The following is a 17,197-nucleotide window of genomic DNA, read 5'->3' as shown; positions in this document are numbered from 1 at the left end:
TCAAAAGTTTATAACGCATGAAAAACTACGTTAAAATATCGTTATCGTTAAAGAGATGTAAGAGTCATAAGTTTTTTGCAGAAAAAAAAAATTTGTCAATAATATTCCTTTTACGTAATGTTTTAAAATGACAACAAAAAAAACTAATTTAAAAACGTGAAATTAAAACTGATTTGTGGTTTTCAAAGTTGATACTGAAAAAATAACAAACATATAAAAGTCACATGACCGAAACAAATCGGTTTCTTTTATCTTTTTTTTTATTCTCTAATTATTAGACGATTTTTGCTGCATTGTTTCTACAGATTTTTGTTTATGGATATGTTAAGTCGTATATATTTATATATTTACGTATATATGTTATTCTTGTAGTCAGGAATTAAGAATTAGAATTAAGTGAGCATATGGTACAACAGAATTTAAAAGTAAACTAAACTGTTCAACAGAGAGTCCACGTAAGTACTTAAAAACAATTGGCTGGTTAAGTAATTCAGAATATTTAAAATTATTTTTATGTGTATTGTAGATTTTATTTTGTGCTTGAAGCAGCTCAATTTGATATTTTGCGTCTCTTGTTTTTTTTTAGATTTGATATCTTGAGTAGTGCTGAATTTAACTGTTTCTTATATTTCTTTTGTGAAGGCTCTTTTTGTATTGATGAGCATGACAGAATGGTATCTATTTTAACAGGATTTCTTTTGTTTAAAATATCATTTAAAATTTCAGTTGCCATTTCGAATTTTTGTTTTGCAACTTTTAAACGACTTTTTATACTGTCACTAGGGTTTTTATACTTTTCATATGTTTCCTTGGCTATGGTTAATTTTTCTGCTATTATGTTATATTGATCTTTAGGAATAAAAATATCGGGTAACGATGTTGCACTTTCTCGCCCATTACTCTAATGAGGTGCTTAAATGTGACCATGATCCCAATTCATTACAACTATTTTAAAAAGTTTTTTGTATACGTTCTGAATAGCTTCAACACGTGGAAGGCGATAAAATCCTATTGGTTTCCCATTTGCGTCTTTAGAAGTGAAGTTATTAAAACACGTAGAAGAAGTAGATGTCCATCTCACCATTTTAAAATCTAGAATAGCTAAAGCTATTAATTTAAACTTTTTTTCTGAATAAAAAACACAAACAGAACAGTTTTAAAATGCGCTAAAAACGTTTATTCAAAGCTACCATTTTTTTTTTTCCCCTACAAATAGACCCACGCCTCTAACGTAAATTTGGCTAATAGGTGCGTAACGGTAGAGTAGACAAGGTATATAAAATAATAATAATAATAATAATATATATATATATATATATATATATATATATATATATATATAATATATATATATATATATTATATATGTATGTATGTATGTATGTATGTATGTATGTATGTATGTATGTATGTATGTATGTATGTATGTATGTATGTATGTATGTATGTATGTATGTATGTATGTATGTATGTATGTATGTATGTATGTATGTATGTATGTATGTATGTATGTATGTATGTATGTATGTATGTATGTATGTATGTATGCATGTATATATCTATAAATATATATATATATATATATATATATATATATATATATATATATATATATATATATATCGATAAAAGTGTCAATGTGGGCGATTGCCCCCTCCCCTCATAGATCTTTTGAATTTTTTTTTTATAAATCTATATAGGGTAAAACACGCAGTGTTTGCCACTCTTTTAGGCTTAGTCTGATATAAATATTAACTTCTTACTCGTTTTTCTATAATTTATAAATCTTTTAGTTTTAGCTTATAGATCGAGAGTTAGTCTTTACGATGTCCATAGTCTATGGCCATAGTTCTATGGCCATAGTTCTATGGCATAGAATAAATGAGCTCCGATGATAAATGTGGTAGCTATAGCTCCCGAAAGAGCCGAATGGCGACCACTAGCAAAAAACATATGTTCGCCATCAGGGAATTTTCAATTTTGCTAGCGTTCGCCACGATTATTATTTTTTTTTTTGTTGATAAAATCTAAATTATTGTTTTATACAATTTTTGTACAATTTTTTTTATAAAAATTGTACAATAATTACTTTTGCGGTATTTTGAGGTACATATTATTCTATTAAAAAAAATATTTTTATGACCAAACATATTACCAATTTCAAAATAGTATAGGATCCATAGTAAAATAAAATTAAACAATACCCATGACTAACTTGCAGCTTTTTTGGGCGAAGGAAACCACCTTGATTGATTATGACAGGAACAATACTGGACCTCTTTTGTTTGAAACCTACCACAGTCAAAGAAGACATTGTGTTTGTTGTTAAATTTCACAAGAAGAATAATGAAAAAAAAATAATAATAATAATAATAATAAATAAATAAAAATGATGAAGTTAATATTCTAGCCTACTTTTAAAACAAGGTAATACAAATCATATTTCAGGCCTATATAACTATCAATTTGTATTTGTTTACTTTTTAAGATAGTAACTTATTTAGTTATTGTATTAATTAAGATACTATAGCCTATATTATTAAACCTGTCACAACAGGCTAAACGTAAAATGCTATATAAACAAACACCAGTAACTTATTATATACTACTCGCTAGCTATTCGCTAGTTGCTCATTTCCCACTGCTCAGTGGGACAAAATCGAGTTTTTCGTCCCAAAATTATTTTTGTAGTTTTTTTCATTAGAATAGCTATATTTGTATATAAAATGCATAAATAAAGTAATAAGCCTGTAATTATATAATATAAAAAAAAATATTAAAAAAATTAAATTTTGGTGAGAAATACGAAATATTTTTAATGAACTCTTGTTTATTAAAATTAACTCTTAATAAACTCTTATAATAAAACTCTCATTAACTCTTGTTCAACTTTTATCAGTGTAAACTTTAAAAATATTACTTTTCAATGCATGTATTTGTCATAAAATAAATTTTTTAGATTTATAATTTACAGAATTTATATATTATAACAGTAATGAAAGATCTTGTGGTTATTCTTTGTGAACAAAACATCTTTTTTTACGTGTTCGGTATTTCTCATCAACTGACCATTAACCGAAGACCATTCTTTTGTTATAACTTTTTTTATTGCAAAAAGTAGCAAAATGTTTATGATGCATGGCTATTTATATACATTTAGCATGAGATTTGCATAGTCAAATGTTTGGAGGATATTGGAGGATAGTTTATCTGATATCTAATAGTGTAGAGTAGCAAAAAAAATATCGAAAACTGTCTGTTTTTTGATGCATAAAAACTAATAATTACACTTACGTTAAACTGTTTTTAAAAGTCTGAGCGAAAAAAATATTGTTAATTAAAATAATATATTTTAAAATGAAAGTCAATAAAGTTAATTTAAAACAATAGTAGCGTAAGAAAGTTGATAAATAAAAAATGCAAAATAGCGTGTTTGAACACATGTCAAATTAACGTGTAAATAACGCATAAAATTTCGCTTAAATTAATATTTGTTTTTTTAACTAGATATTTCCTCTAATGAACATGCCTTCACATTATGACAAATTTTCGACATTGAATTTTTGGTATTTTGGCATACTCTGTACCACTGTGCATTGGGTTAAATTTGATGTCAATTAACTGCCTAAGAGAACAAATTGTAATTGTTATTACTAAGCACATTAAATTAGACTTTTCATACATAACCAATTACACATTAGCATTTTAGGCTTAGATTCTATTTTAGCCAATTAAAAGACTGGACATAAGAGATAGAGCAGTGTCTTTGCAGATGTGTTCTTCTTTAAGAGATATATTATCAATATAGTTCAAAAACACGTGTTCCTGAGCTTCAGTTAAAAAATTTGCTGGCTCCGTCTTTTTGGCGGTAGGAGCCTTTCCACTGAATTTGCCCCTAAAGTTAGTTCTTGGTATACCATAATGTATGTCTCCAGTTTGTTTCTCTGACCGCTAAAAAAATGAATAAAAATGAAACAACAAAATAAAAAAAAAAGTATATATTTTTATTTTATAAGTGACATTCTGAATGTAACTAGTTACCTTTAAACATTAGTGAGTGCAGTTGTTATATCTTCATCCGTATATGATCTTATGATTTATGGGTTGCCATTCAAGAAGGTTTATCAACTTTTTTGCTCATGTTTAAGTATTTTTATGAGAGCCGATTTCATTAGAAATTTTATTGATAATTTATGCCATTGCAACCCCCAATAATTATAAATAAAAGTTGTATAAACACATTGACAATTACACAATAAACTGTATAAACACATTAACAATAGTTATTGATTGAAAACCAATTACCCTAAACCACTTGGCATCATGGAACATTCCTGTATTAAACTTAATAGATTTACAGTACACGAAAAAAAGTGAAAAAAAAGAAAAATTCCTAGGTAAAAAAACCTAATAACTGTTACTATTAGCTGAAAACTTACGTCGTATTTAATGGTATAATTAAAAAAAGTTGAAATTATTCAATTATATACTTTAAAGACTACAGTGAACTCCCGATATCTCAAACTTCCAAGGGACCGAGAAAATAGTTCGAGTTATCGGGACACTCTATAACACGAACTTTTGCCAATAAGTAATCAAAAGTTTTGATATCAAAGGTAAAAACAGTACATTATAAATTAAAAAATGATCTAATGTCACTCTGTCTTAGTTTTGAAGAAACGTCTTTATCTAATACAATTGATACTGCATTGAGCTTTTGTTGAAAATCTAGAATGACCACTAGTACGGAGATTTTCAACAAAAAAGTTTTGTATAACTATATGCCCTATATATAAGACTAAAGGGTATAAATCATAAAAACTTGCAGTGCTTCCCGAATCAGTAACTTTTAGGCAAACTGGATTGATCGCATTATTATCATTATTATCTTCCTCGTCATCAGCATCATGTTTATTCGCTGCATTTTTCACTTCTTTTATCAACTGTCCATTTGTTAGCAAAGGTACTGTGCACATTAAGTTTTAATCTGCTGAAATGAAATCTCAACTGTTGTATCTATCAAGTATTTCTATCTGATTTCGAAGCTCTTTAAATTGGTTGTCGTCTTTATACAAATGGGCAGATTTCTGCTGATATTCTGAAATTCCTGATTTTACAAAAAAGTGACGATGTTGGAGATTTTTTACTTTTTGCCATGCAAGATCATCCATTTTCATTGAATCTAAAATCAACAAATTAGGAAGATCTTTTTTGTTTATTGATGTCTTTGTTATACCAAAGATCTGTAATTAACTTCCAAAGAGCGCTCAGCGCCCTGATCCATGTTTTAGACGTTCCATAGTTTAGACGTGGTGTTCGGTGGTAAAAAAAATGAGCTCAGTAGATTTTAAATTATCAATCATCGGGTGTGCTGGCCAATTACCTACTATAAACTCTAATTTATTTTTTTCTTTTGTAAACTTTGTATCCTTTTTTCGTATCCATTCTTCAAACAGGACGCTATCTATTCAGCTTTTATTTTTATTTCTGTATCTGCAAGGTAAGTGCTTAACTCCTTTGAAGCAGCGAGATGATTTTGATTCACCTATTACAAACATAGGAATTTTATCACCCACTGCATTTACTGCGGCCATCCCAGTAAGACGAATTTATCTGTGTTTTTCCTTTATACAAGCCTCAGACCGAAAATTTATTTTATTTATTTTTGATCCATGTTGATAGCGTATATTTTGGAACTCAATATTTCATAGCAACCTGAGACTTTGACGGTCCTCCTCCAACTTTCTTTAAAGCAGCGTTCTTTTCTTAGATTAATTTTGTGTTAATTTTTCTTTTTACAGCGACAGTAACTATTGTAAAATGTAAACACAATACACGACTTTTATTATAACATTACAACGCATGTTATTATAACTTATACTATAAACTATTCTAATATTAAAACTGTTAATATTATTTACGTTACAATAAAACTTTTATTTAAGTCGCAATGAAAGCCTTTTATTAAAAGGCTTTCATTGCGATTTAAATAAATTTCTTCAAATTTCGATGGGAAACTTGGCTGCTCTTGAGGGCAAAAAGTTTAACTTAATTAAAGAAAAATAATATATATTACTAAAATTTCGTTTTAACTTTTCTCCTAAAGTTCAAGTTATCGCAAGAATATTAACCACGGGAACAAATAAAATGGTTCGATCTAGAGAATGTTCGGGGGTTCGAGTTATCGAGCGATTTTTATAAGAAAGTATAAGTGAGGGTTAAAGGGGAACCTGATAGTGCTTCGAGCTACTGGAAGTTCTAGTAATCCGGGGTTTAGAAATCGAGAGTTTACTGTATCCTGAAAAAGACATAGTGATGTAGTATAATGATTTATAAACAATTAAAATTATCAATTATCTAAAGCGACTACTAGAAAGTAAGTGCGGCGAAGACTGGAAAAAATTTAACTGCTTATTACATAGTTACTTTTAATTAAAATTGAAGCCATACCCATACTGACATGTGCCCAATAGTTCATATTAGACAATAAAGAAAAAAATGACAATTTTATTTTGAAATTTTTTTGGTGGCAACTACAACATGGGGGTTTCTTTACTTTCAGTGATCGCCAACACCACTTCATGCCCACCCTTTCAAATTCATCCACTGAAGCATGTTTTTTAGAGACCAAGCGGCGAAGTCACATGGTTAGTACATTAGGTTAGTTGGTTAGTAACATAGATTAAGATAAGTCATAGATTAAGTTTAAGACGTAAGACTCTGAAAAAAAACAAACTAAAAGTTTAATAATTTGTTGGCTTACAAACCATTGAACCTAATCATTCCTTACTTGATGGTCTAGATCACCAAATTAAAAAAATTCTAAAAATTTATTATGTCTGGAAAATTGCATAATGGTCTGCTGATTGGGAATTTATTTGAGCCTTTATTGTAGTTTATAAAGAAGCTCAAATAAAAAGCTCAATTTTTTATACTTTGTGTGTGTGTGTGTATGTGTGTGTGTGTGTGTGTGTGTGTGTGTGTGTGTGTGTGTGTGTGTGTGTGTGTGTGTGTGTGTGTGTGTGTGTGTGTGTAGATCATTAAGTCCATTGAATGTCCAGAACTCTTATAAAATAAAGTACATTTTTTTACTTTTAAAATTTACTTATTTTAAATAAGGACAAAAAAGTATTAAAGAAATAAGTCTTAAAATATTTAGAGCAAAATAGCTAATATATCAAAGTTTTTAAATATAAAATAATAATAGTAATCATAAAAAATAAAACAAAAGATAATAAAAATAAGTTATCATTAACTCTTAATAGCATTAATAAAAAATTCTTTCGTTGTTTAAAAATAACGAAAACATAAAAAAACGCGAACTAGACAGCTTGTCTGCAAAAATATAAATTAATGTAAAATATTTAGAAGTAATTTAATTCCATTGTCCAATGGTATAAAGTTCTTAAGTTTCCTTTTAAATTGATTAACAAAAGTAACAGTTTTGATGTCGTTATTTAGTTTAGCATTCCATAATATAAATCTATTTGTAATAGAGTATTTTGTGACTGTAGACTATGTTTAGATTAGGCGTATATCTGATTTAAAAAGCAGCGTTGTCGTAGTGGTTAGAGTTCTGGCTCAGAACCCAGAGGTCCGAGGTTCGACGCCGACTCCAGCCCAAAAGCGACATTGGTAAGGAAGGAGGCGTGAACTTCTAGTTAAATGCTCTCCCGCGGTGCTCCATGATAAGGCCGCAAGGACTTCTGGGAGCACCTAAATAACCTAAAAAAAAAAAAGAAAAACCCGACAGATTAAATGTATTTATTTTATTAAAAATAATATTTATAATACTAGAGGTGCCATTTTTTAAATCAAAATATAGTAAGATAATAGTTTTAAAAATGGAGTATATTTAGCTTACTAAAATAAAGCGTTTGAGGATGTTAAGAATTTACATTTGAAACAATTCTTCTATTCTGTTTTTTCAACTGAAAAGTTGTTTTTTTTATCTCAGTTGCGTTGGTTACCAAGCAACTTAAAAGCATAGCTAAAGTTAATAAAAGTAAAGTATGTGTTTTTAAACAGTTTAGCTTTAACAACTATTTGAGTTTTTATAGTATGACTCTCGTAGAATCAAAGAAAATCATAATTGCGGACTTCTTAAGACTCTTTCGATAGTCGCCTAATAGGACCAACGGATGTTTTTACAACTTTTTGTCAAATACTTTGTACACGATAAAAGGTATATAGTATCATTGATATATATTAAGAAAAACTGGTTTGGTTTTAGAACAAAGTTTTTCAAATTCATTAAAAATAATATCGTATCTTAAGAAAAGTGTTCTTAATAAAATAATAAATTTTTTAAAGAAACTGACATCTAACCCCGTAATCTAACCACTATCATAAAAAACCTACAAGCTATGTTCCCATCACTTTAGATGCGGATGCAGCATTTTTTGGTGTTTGAGATAACTTCCAGACATGGAACAAACTTCAAAAGCTTATATGTTTATACCTATGTCGAATAAAAAGGGTTTCAAAAAGTTGATTAGAACGATGACTAGAGTCTATAAACAAAAAAAATATTCCCTCCCCTTGTCTCAAACGTAAGCGAAACAAGTTAATAAAAAAATTCTTTTTTTCATTTTTCTCAACTAAATTTATATTTATTGATAAGTTTTAAATTTCATAGAACAATCTTTTAGCGTTCAAAACTTATGACTGTCTAAAGTTGGAACTCCCCTCTATGAGAGGGTTACAAATTGCACATGATCTGAAAGGATAATTGGGCAATTGTGGCGCAGTAGTTGCACACTTGCCTCAGAAACAAAGGATCCGTGGTTCAAACTCCACCTCTGGGCAAGTTTTGCAACATCGGTTAGGAAGTAGGCGTGAACTTCCAATTAAATGCTCATCCGCGGTGCTCTGTGATAAGACCGTAAGGACTTCTTGGAGCACCAAAAAAAAATTAAAAAAAAAATAAATAATAATAGGTTACAAAAAAGTGAGGACTGATGTGGCAATACATTATACACCGTTGTTTGCCTAAAAATTTAGCTTTGCTTTATTAAAAAAATTAGTTGGATATATGTGCATACAAAGAGCAATAAATGTGAAAAAAATTAAAAACAAAAAAGATTCGACAAAATTAACGTAACTTTTTTCAATCATAATCTAACACTTACTGCTTCTCTTTTGAATAAAATTATTAATGAAATAAAAAAGTATTTTCCCTCTAAAATCAATCAAAAATCAATCACTGAAATAAAGTAATTCTCTTCTTAAATCTTGTTAAATGGTTTTAAAAACACTTTAAATTTGTGACTAATATTCTATCAAAATTTACATTTTAACGTCACTTTAATGACTTATGACTCATTGCTCTCATATGTTTTTCATAACTAACATCTCAAGTTGTTACTAATGAGAGACTGTATTTGTGAGAATACAACTAGTTAGTCAATTTCTTTAACTAACATTTGTCCACCTAACTTATATAGAGCAATGTGACGATTAAGCGATTCTGGTTTTCTATTATTAATACTACTCCAATTAAATATGGAGTAGTGTTAATAATATGGAAGTTAAATGTAATTAAATCAAATATATTTATATATATATATATATATATATATATATATATATATATATATATATATATATATATATATATATATATATATATATATATAAATATATATATATATATATATATATATAAATATATATATATATATATATATATATATATATATATATATATATATATATATATATCAAACTCAAAGTTTCTCGTTTACGAAGCAAGCGCTCTACCATTACATCACTACTGATATTTAATTTGTTTACTATTGTTTTATTTTACCGCAATTAAGGGTTAAGTTGAATCAGTACAACCTAATTCTTACCTTGACCCAATCCGGACCAGTCATGAACCTCATTACCCTAAACCTGGGCCTCACCTGATTATTTTAATTCGTGGAAAGGTGCGCTGTTTCAGACGTATTTATGATAAGTGTAAAAAATATATATATGTTTCATACCGCTTAACTCAAAGATTACCGATCATATTATACATTATCTGATCATATTGTATATAAAAATTTAAATTCTTTTCTGCTAAAACTTTTATATTTTTAATTTTTGTAGATTAAAATTTAGTTTACAATAGACTAAGATTTTTTTAACATTTAAAGCTCATTGAGTCCGGTTTCTTTAATATGATTAATTTCATATTTTATATCAAGATTGTGCATTGTTGTCTGCGTTCTATTGTAGTCTGCATTCTTTAATTATTAATTTAAAAATAAATAATTTTGTTAACTGAATATTTTATAATTTTAATAAAATATTTAATTTTGTTTTATAATCTTTGCATTTATTTATCTTTTGTTATATTAATTTGTAACTTTTATTGATAACAAGGCCTTCTTAAACAGGCCGCGTCAGCTCATTTTCCGTAAAATTAGCCCACTTCTTTACGGAGAAGTATAGTTTCAATGAGGATTCTGGTTGTTTGGTTTAAAACATTATAGTTAAACTCGTAGAATGCCTAATAAGAGCTGCGTTTATGATTGCTTCTCAAATTAAAAATAAAAAATAAAAAATAATGTTTATGTCGCAATGTATAGATTTCCCTTTAAATCCGAGGATCGCGTGTTATGGGTTAAAAACTTCCAAATGCAAACTTTGTGTTTACAGATTATAAGCGAATTTGTGTTCAGCACTGGCCTAAAGATGCAGAATTAAAAAAAGTCAAAGGTGGTAGTTTTGTTCCAGTGCATCCTCCATCAGTCTTTAAAGGTATACCAGTGTATTGTGCTCCAATAGTGTCTAGAAAACGAGATGTCACTGGGTTGTTGTGCTTTGAATGAAATTAAAATTTGTCACTGGGTTGTTGTGCTTTGAAAGAAAATAGTTTACCTAATGAGTTCGAAAACTTCAAAAAAATAAACGCTATTCAATTTAATTTAACTGTAAAAAATTTGAAGTCAATGATAAATAGCTGTGAAGAAAAATTTGTTTTGTTGAAAAAAAAAAAAAATATATCTTTATTATTATATGAACATTGTGGACCACTACCTAAGTTTTCAATATATATAACCTTAGAAGATTCTGGAGATTTTTATTTTACTAGATATAACCAACTTTTACAAACTAAACTTTTTTAAACAAAGGAATTGTTAAATATTATTCTCAACTGGAGTATGCTGTTAGTTATGTTATTAATAATGAAACAGATTCTAAGCAAGCAAGTTATATTAGGCATTAAGTAGCTTTATTAAATAAAACAAACAAAACACCATTTTCTTTAGAAGACATTTCTGATGCGTTGCATCTTTAAAATCTCATTCAGTATATTTTGATCTCATAGAGAAGCTTGTTTTGCCAAGTGTACGAGAGTTACAACGAATGATGATATTTAAAGATGATATTAGGAGCTTCAGGACTTTCAAAAATACTGCTTTATCTTGGCTGATGAGGTGTACATAAAAACTGGCCTACAGTACTCTGGTGATAAGTTATTTTTAACTAATCAACTGGAAAACCAAGATTTTTGTTTTAGTTTTTTTAAACTATTGTTTGAAAAGTTTAAATAATTGTAGAACTCTCAATTAGTTAAAATAAATCATTAAAAAAAATTATGGTTGAATCGTATTTTATGTACGTAAACTAAAACAGTAAAAAGCGCAACTTTGCGTATTTAAAAGAAAAGCGCATAATTATTGCATAACTATGCATAGTTATTGCATAATTATGCAACCATTGTTAAGACCTAAAATATGTTTTAAATCAATTTCTTTGAATACTTGTAAGTTAAAAGTTTGTTATTATCATTTTTCTAATTTAATCTTTTTTTCACAGAAAAAAATTGTTTTAAAAAACAATTTTTTTCACTTTACAATATTTTCAGTCGAAAACTTTTTAAGAAAATTTAAAATTTAGTGAAATTCTTAATTATGCAAACTCTTTTGTTTAAAAATATTCCAAAAAACAAAAGAACTTTTTAATTACTTTTTATTACGCAACGAAAAAGTTGCGCATTTTACTGTTTTAGTTTACGTACATAAAATACGACTCAACCAAAATTATTTTTTAAGAAGTTATTAATTTTGTTTATTGATTATAGGTATTGTGTATGGTAAAGCAGAAAATCTTCAAAAAAATAAGCAAAAACAGTTTTAGAACTAATTCAGTCTTTCACCGGAAGACGTTTGATCGCACGTCTTTATATAACCAGGCAAATTACATTTTGCTTCGACGATTTGACCGCGGCTATTTCAAAAAACATTTTAAAAACGCGCTGAATGAAAAATATTCTGAAATTACTCCTTAAGTAAAGTAAATTACATTAAAACTTTGAACAAATGTTTTTATATTGGCGAAACGCTTTTAAATAAAGTAACAATTTACTGATAATGGTTTTTTTTAAAAGTATAATTGGCAGTTGTATATATTTCTTTAATTTATAATATATAAATTGTTTAAGTGTACATTTTTATAATAAACGTTATTAAAAAATAAAAAATTGTTTTGTTTTTATAAATGATGACATTCTACAACAACAAAAGTCTCTTTAACGAATCTTAATATAAGAATAATTAAAGTTAATACATTTGAAAAGATAAACAAAATTTCGTTGAAAAAAAAAGACAAATGTTTTAGAAAGCCGTTACAATTAAATAAGTTTGATCTTAAATGCTTTTATATTATTGAAACACTTTTTAATGAAGTAACAAAACACTTCTAATGAATTTTTATAATAAGTATTAAAAACTGTTTTTTTTTTACTTGTATAATTATGTACTTTTTATGATAAATGTTTATCTTTAAACATATTAAAAAACAAAAAACAAAGTACAAATGTTAAAACAAAGAATGAAGTGGTTTTTTAATGCGTAAATTAAATAGACTAAACATTTTAGTTTGATGAGTTTTTTTTTTGTGTGTGTTTTTGCTATAGTTCAATATTTTTTTTATTTTCTCTTTCGTGAAGATTTGTTCTTCTTTTTTAAAGTTTTTTTTTAGATAACTTTAAAATTAAGTTTTTGTAACGCATTTTTAAATTTTGAAAATATGTCAAAAGCCGCGGTCAAATCGTTAAAACAAATTACTTTTTGCGTGGTCATATAATTGCGTGCGATCGCACGTCTTTAAGTAAAGTATGACTTTTTCATAGGGTCTAAATGAACAAAATGGCAGCTTTGTATAGGTTTTTAGGCGTTTTTGATGAATATAGATTTTTTAAAATGATCTCGGTCGATTTTAAAATGATCTCGGTCGGTCAATTATTTTATATTTTTAAACGAAATTATATTTTATTGTTTAGTATATATATAAATATATTTTAGTTTTGAGATGTCGTTTTTTTGTTGATAAGAAGTAAAAAATCGTAAACGTAACAAGCTTGCGGTGGGAGGGAAAAATTTCCGAAAATTAATAAACGTTCTCTTCCGAAAATAATTAAACGTCTTCTCCCGAAAATTAAAAAAAGCGTCCTCTTTCGAAAATTAATAGACGTTCCTTAGGAAAATGAAAACGAGCTTCAAATAATAAAAGTTTGATTTTTCAATATTTTGAAATTTTATTAGTTGGTCTTGATTTTGTATTTACATACGCAGAGGTGGAATGGGTCTTTAAAAAAAAACTGCTTTGTTCTAAAGTAGGATGTAAAGTAAAGTAAGAGGGGTGGCAAAATAGTGGCTTAGTGCGTATTCACTTCATGGAAGTCTTCTACTTTAATATAGTATACTTATAGTTTATAATATATATCTGTGCGTTATATATTTTTGTAGGGAAAGGGGGTGGAGCTTAAATTAGATATTTATTAAACATTTAATTAAATCATAAATAAATTTATCAAGCACTCTTGAAACAATTTTAAATCTCTTTGTTTTTCAAACAAAGTTTTTAAAATTAAAAAAATATTTTTTAGTAAAACAAATAAAATAAATTTATACTATTTTATATCCATTATGTGAAAATTAGATATTCACAGTGCAAAAAACTTTTAAAACCACCCAAATTTAATTTTTTTTTTTCCAATTTAGTATTTGTGTACTATGTAAAAGAATACTTTAACACAATTTAATCACTATTCTAGAGCCACTTTAAAGCCCTTGAACATTTAACAGGTCCCTAATAATACTTAAAAAGTTTTTCAAAAGTATTCTTTATTAGATCTCATATAATCAAAAATATTAATTAAAAAAACTTGAAAGAAAATAAAAACATTGTAGAACTCTCTTTTTTCATTTTTAGTTAAAAAAAGTGACATTTTCTTAGAAGTTAAAACTGTTTTTTATTTATATTAGAGACCTGTTGACAAAGACATTTAAAGGCTTTGAGGCGGCTTTAGAATAATTACTAAAACTTGGTAAAAATCTTTTACACTGTATACAATCATTAGAACGAAAAAAAAAATTCAACTTGAGTGGTTTTAAAATTTTTTTACATAGTGGACAACCCTTACTATTTATAGAGTGCTACTTTTTTTCAAAAGTCAAAAGACTAAAATATATGCACTTTTTCAATTTTTTCAATGTTGTACTAAAATTTACTATAGGAATTTTATGTATCAATTTATTAATATGGGTGAGTAAAAGTTTAATATTTTCAAAGTTAGGAATTCGACGAAGGTTTTCCTTTTCTTAAGTTGCAAATAATTTGTACTCTTTATATGGCGAGTTTGATATATCTATATTTACAAGGACACTGTCTACTAGGATTTTGATTCAGGAAGATAGGGCATTAGAAAGCACTAGTTTGATTGTGTATATACCATTTGAAGTTGTGTTTGACTAAAATAAGCAGGTGATTTAGATAAGTTTGGCAATAGTTCTTTTAAGTTATCTCCTCCAATATTTTTTAACAGTAACAAGTTTGGAGCTACCAAGGCGTCAGGATCTATACCATATGAGTCATCTTTTGTAAAAGTAAAGAAACTTCATGGCGTAGAATTTGATAAAGACTGGTTTCAAAAAAATAACAGAGCTTTTTTTTCAAAGCGGTAACCACGACAAAAACTTTCAAAACTTTCAAATTTCTTTTTACCATATATGTGTTTAACAATGCTGGAAGTCGACTACCAGTTATTTAGTTTTTTTTATGTTTAGCCATGAATTTGTGTTTTGCTCAAAATTCTTATAATTTAATAGGAAATTTAATAGGATCAGTAGGGCCTATGTTCTGAATGTTAATATTTATTTCTGTAATTTTTCCTCTAAATTTTGTTGAATACTATTGTTTTGATCGCTTGCAGATATAACCTTTTTTAGAATTGAATCTTTTTTTCTCCTACAATGCCATGTTTGAAGTTGTTCAGTAAATGAGAACGATAATATTTTTTCCTTAATCTTATGAAAGTGTTTAAAAATAACAACAATGCAAGAACATGGCAACAAAGCCACTCACACCAACTAGACATTAACAATAGGATTTTTGTGGAATGTTATTTTTAAATAACATTACATAACAGCATAACATTAAATAACAGCAGGAAGAATTTGTTCTCCGTGATATTTATGTCCTCTTACAAACAACGTATTAAATGAACTAAAATTCGTTGAAGCTTTAACATTCACAATTTTTTTTCTCGTCAAAATAGAATATTTTTTTTGTTGTTGTCCTAAACTGCCTTCCCCTTTATTAAAAGCATACGTTTTTAATTATAGATGGAGTTAAAGAAGGGTACAACGAATCGTCATTATTCCAAGAAGCAATTAAAGGTTGGATGTTTGAAGGATTCAAGAAAGTTACAAACAATTTTTCTTTTTAGTTATTGAGTTAGGGAAGGATAGAGTTTTAATTTATTTATTCTGATACGTAACTCATGTAAAGTGCCACTTGTAGATAAACCATAGTCATTTAGCCATTTTATAAATTCGTTTTTTTTAATTTGAAGTATCAACCATTTTTTTTTAATTAAAAAAGATAGGGTCCATGTAATTTATTCTTGCGGTTTGATTCATTTATCCCCTATAAAGACGGCACCGAAATCTCATACGCAAAAACCACCCTGTATGAAAGTCCCTAATGCTCCTTTGTCTTTTTGGTGGCCCGCGACTTGTTATAAAAGTTTTTCCACTTTGTAAAGTTACAACAAATTTTCAAACAAGCGTGATAGAAGAATTAAATCATTAAATTATAATTGCAGATAAAAAGCCTCTTGGGTTAATAACGGATAACTGTCGAGTAAATCAAAAAACATTTCAATATTTTAATGCAAAAAATTTTCCAGCATACACAGTTCAACTTTATGCTGCAGGTAATCGAATAGTTAAGTGTGTCACTAAAACCAATTGAACAATGTTGGATTAGTTCTCAAAGTTTTTTGTGATGAAACAGTTGCAGCATTACGTGTAAAATTTCCTGAAGCTGAAGATACTGCACTTTTTATTGAAACAGTTGTCAAGTGGTGACTTGCTAAAAATTTTAAATGCGTAAATTCAAAATTAAGAGAGACAAAGTTAACAATGGATACTGCAAGTGCTTTGCAAAAAACTTCTAAAAGAATCCGAAATTCAACAAATACATGGCATAGCTTGCTAAGCTATGCCATGTATTTGTTGAATTTCGGTGTATCTTATGTATTGTTAGGACATATGCAATCAGATGCACTTGAAAAACAATTTGGGAAATATTGGCAAGGGTCAGGTGGCACATATCTGATAACTGTGCAAAACGTTATTCAAAAATTTAGAATCGACAAGACTAGAAAGTTGCTTGACGAGCAAGTAGATTTTACAATATTTCCTCCTGCTCACCACCACTGTGATAAGTGTGAACTTGATGTAGAGTTTGATATATATCAATATGTGAAAATTGTGAGGATCAGTTGCCAAATAAATGCAAACAAGGGCGTTTTATATATTGCAAGTTTTATTGCTTACAAACTTCCAGAATTACATTCAATTTTAAAAGAAACAGACATCTTTGATATGTCTCAAAAATATGGAACTTTGATCAGTTCTTTGAACAGAGGAAGGCTAAGAGAACCTACTGACAATTTAGTCTACTTTGTTATTTACTTAGTCTACTTTGTTATTTATTGTTTTTTTATATTTGAAGTGACACTTGTGAATAAAGTTTCACCATTGCTGTGTAAGAGAGGATTAATTGACATTTTTATTAACTGCAATAGTAAATGCTGCATTTTGGCAAACATTTTTTAAACAATTATTGTAAAAAACACTCTGAAGATTTTGGGAAGGAATATTTAATAAAACAAGCAAAACTTTCAACTTCAAAA

The 17,197-nt window shown here is 27.8% G+C and overlaps 1 long non-coding RNA gene across 1 annotated transcript; it reads left to right on the top strand.

The window, feature by feature from the left end:
* The first annotated feature begins 308 nt into the window (after positions 1–308).
* LOC136090761 (uncharacterized) lies at positions 309–874 on the top strand. The gene is made up of 2 exons (XR_010643699.1): positions 309–455; positions 587–874. It is a non-coding gene; the product is annotated as an uncharacterized LOC136090761 (long non-coding RNA).
* The last annotated feature ends 16,323 nt before the right edge of the window (positions 875–17,197 follow it).

This window comes from Hydra vulgaris, chromosome 14 (genome assembly GCF_038396675.1).
Source record: "Hydra vulgaris chromosome 14, alternate assembly HydraT2T_AEP".
NCBI lineage: Eukaryota > Metazoa > Cnidaria > Hydrozoa > Anthoathecata > Hydridae > Hydra > Hydra vulgaris.
The sequence above is the reverse complement of the archived record's forward strand: the minus strand, read 5'-3'. Positions and strand labels throughout refer to the sequence as shown.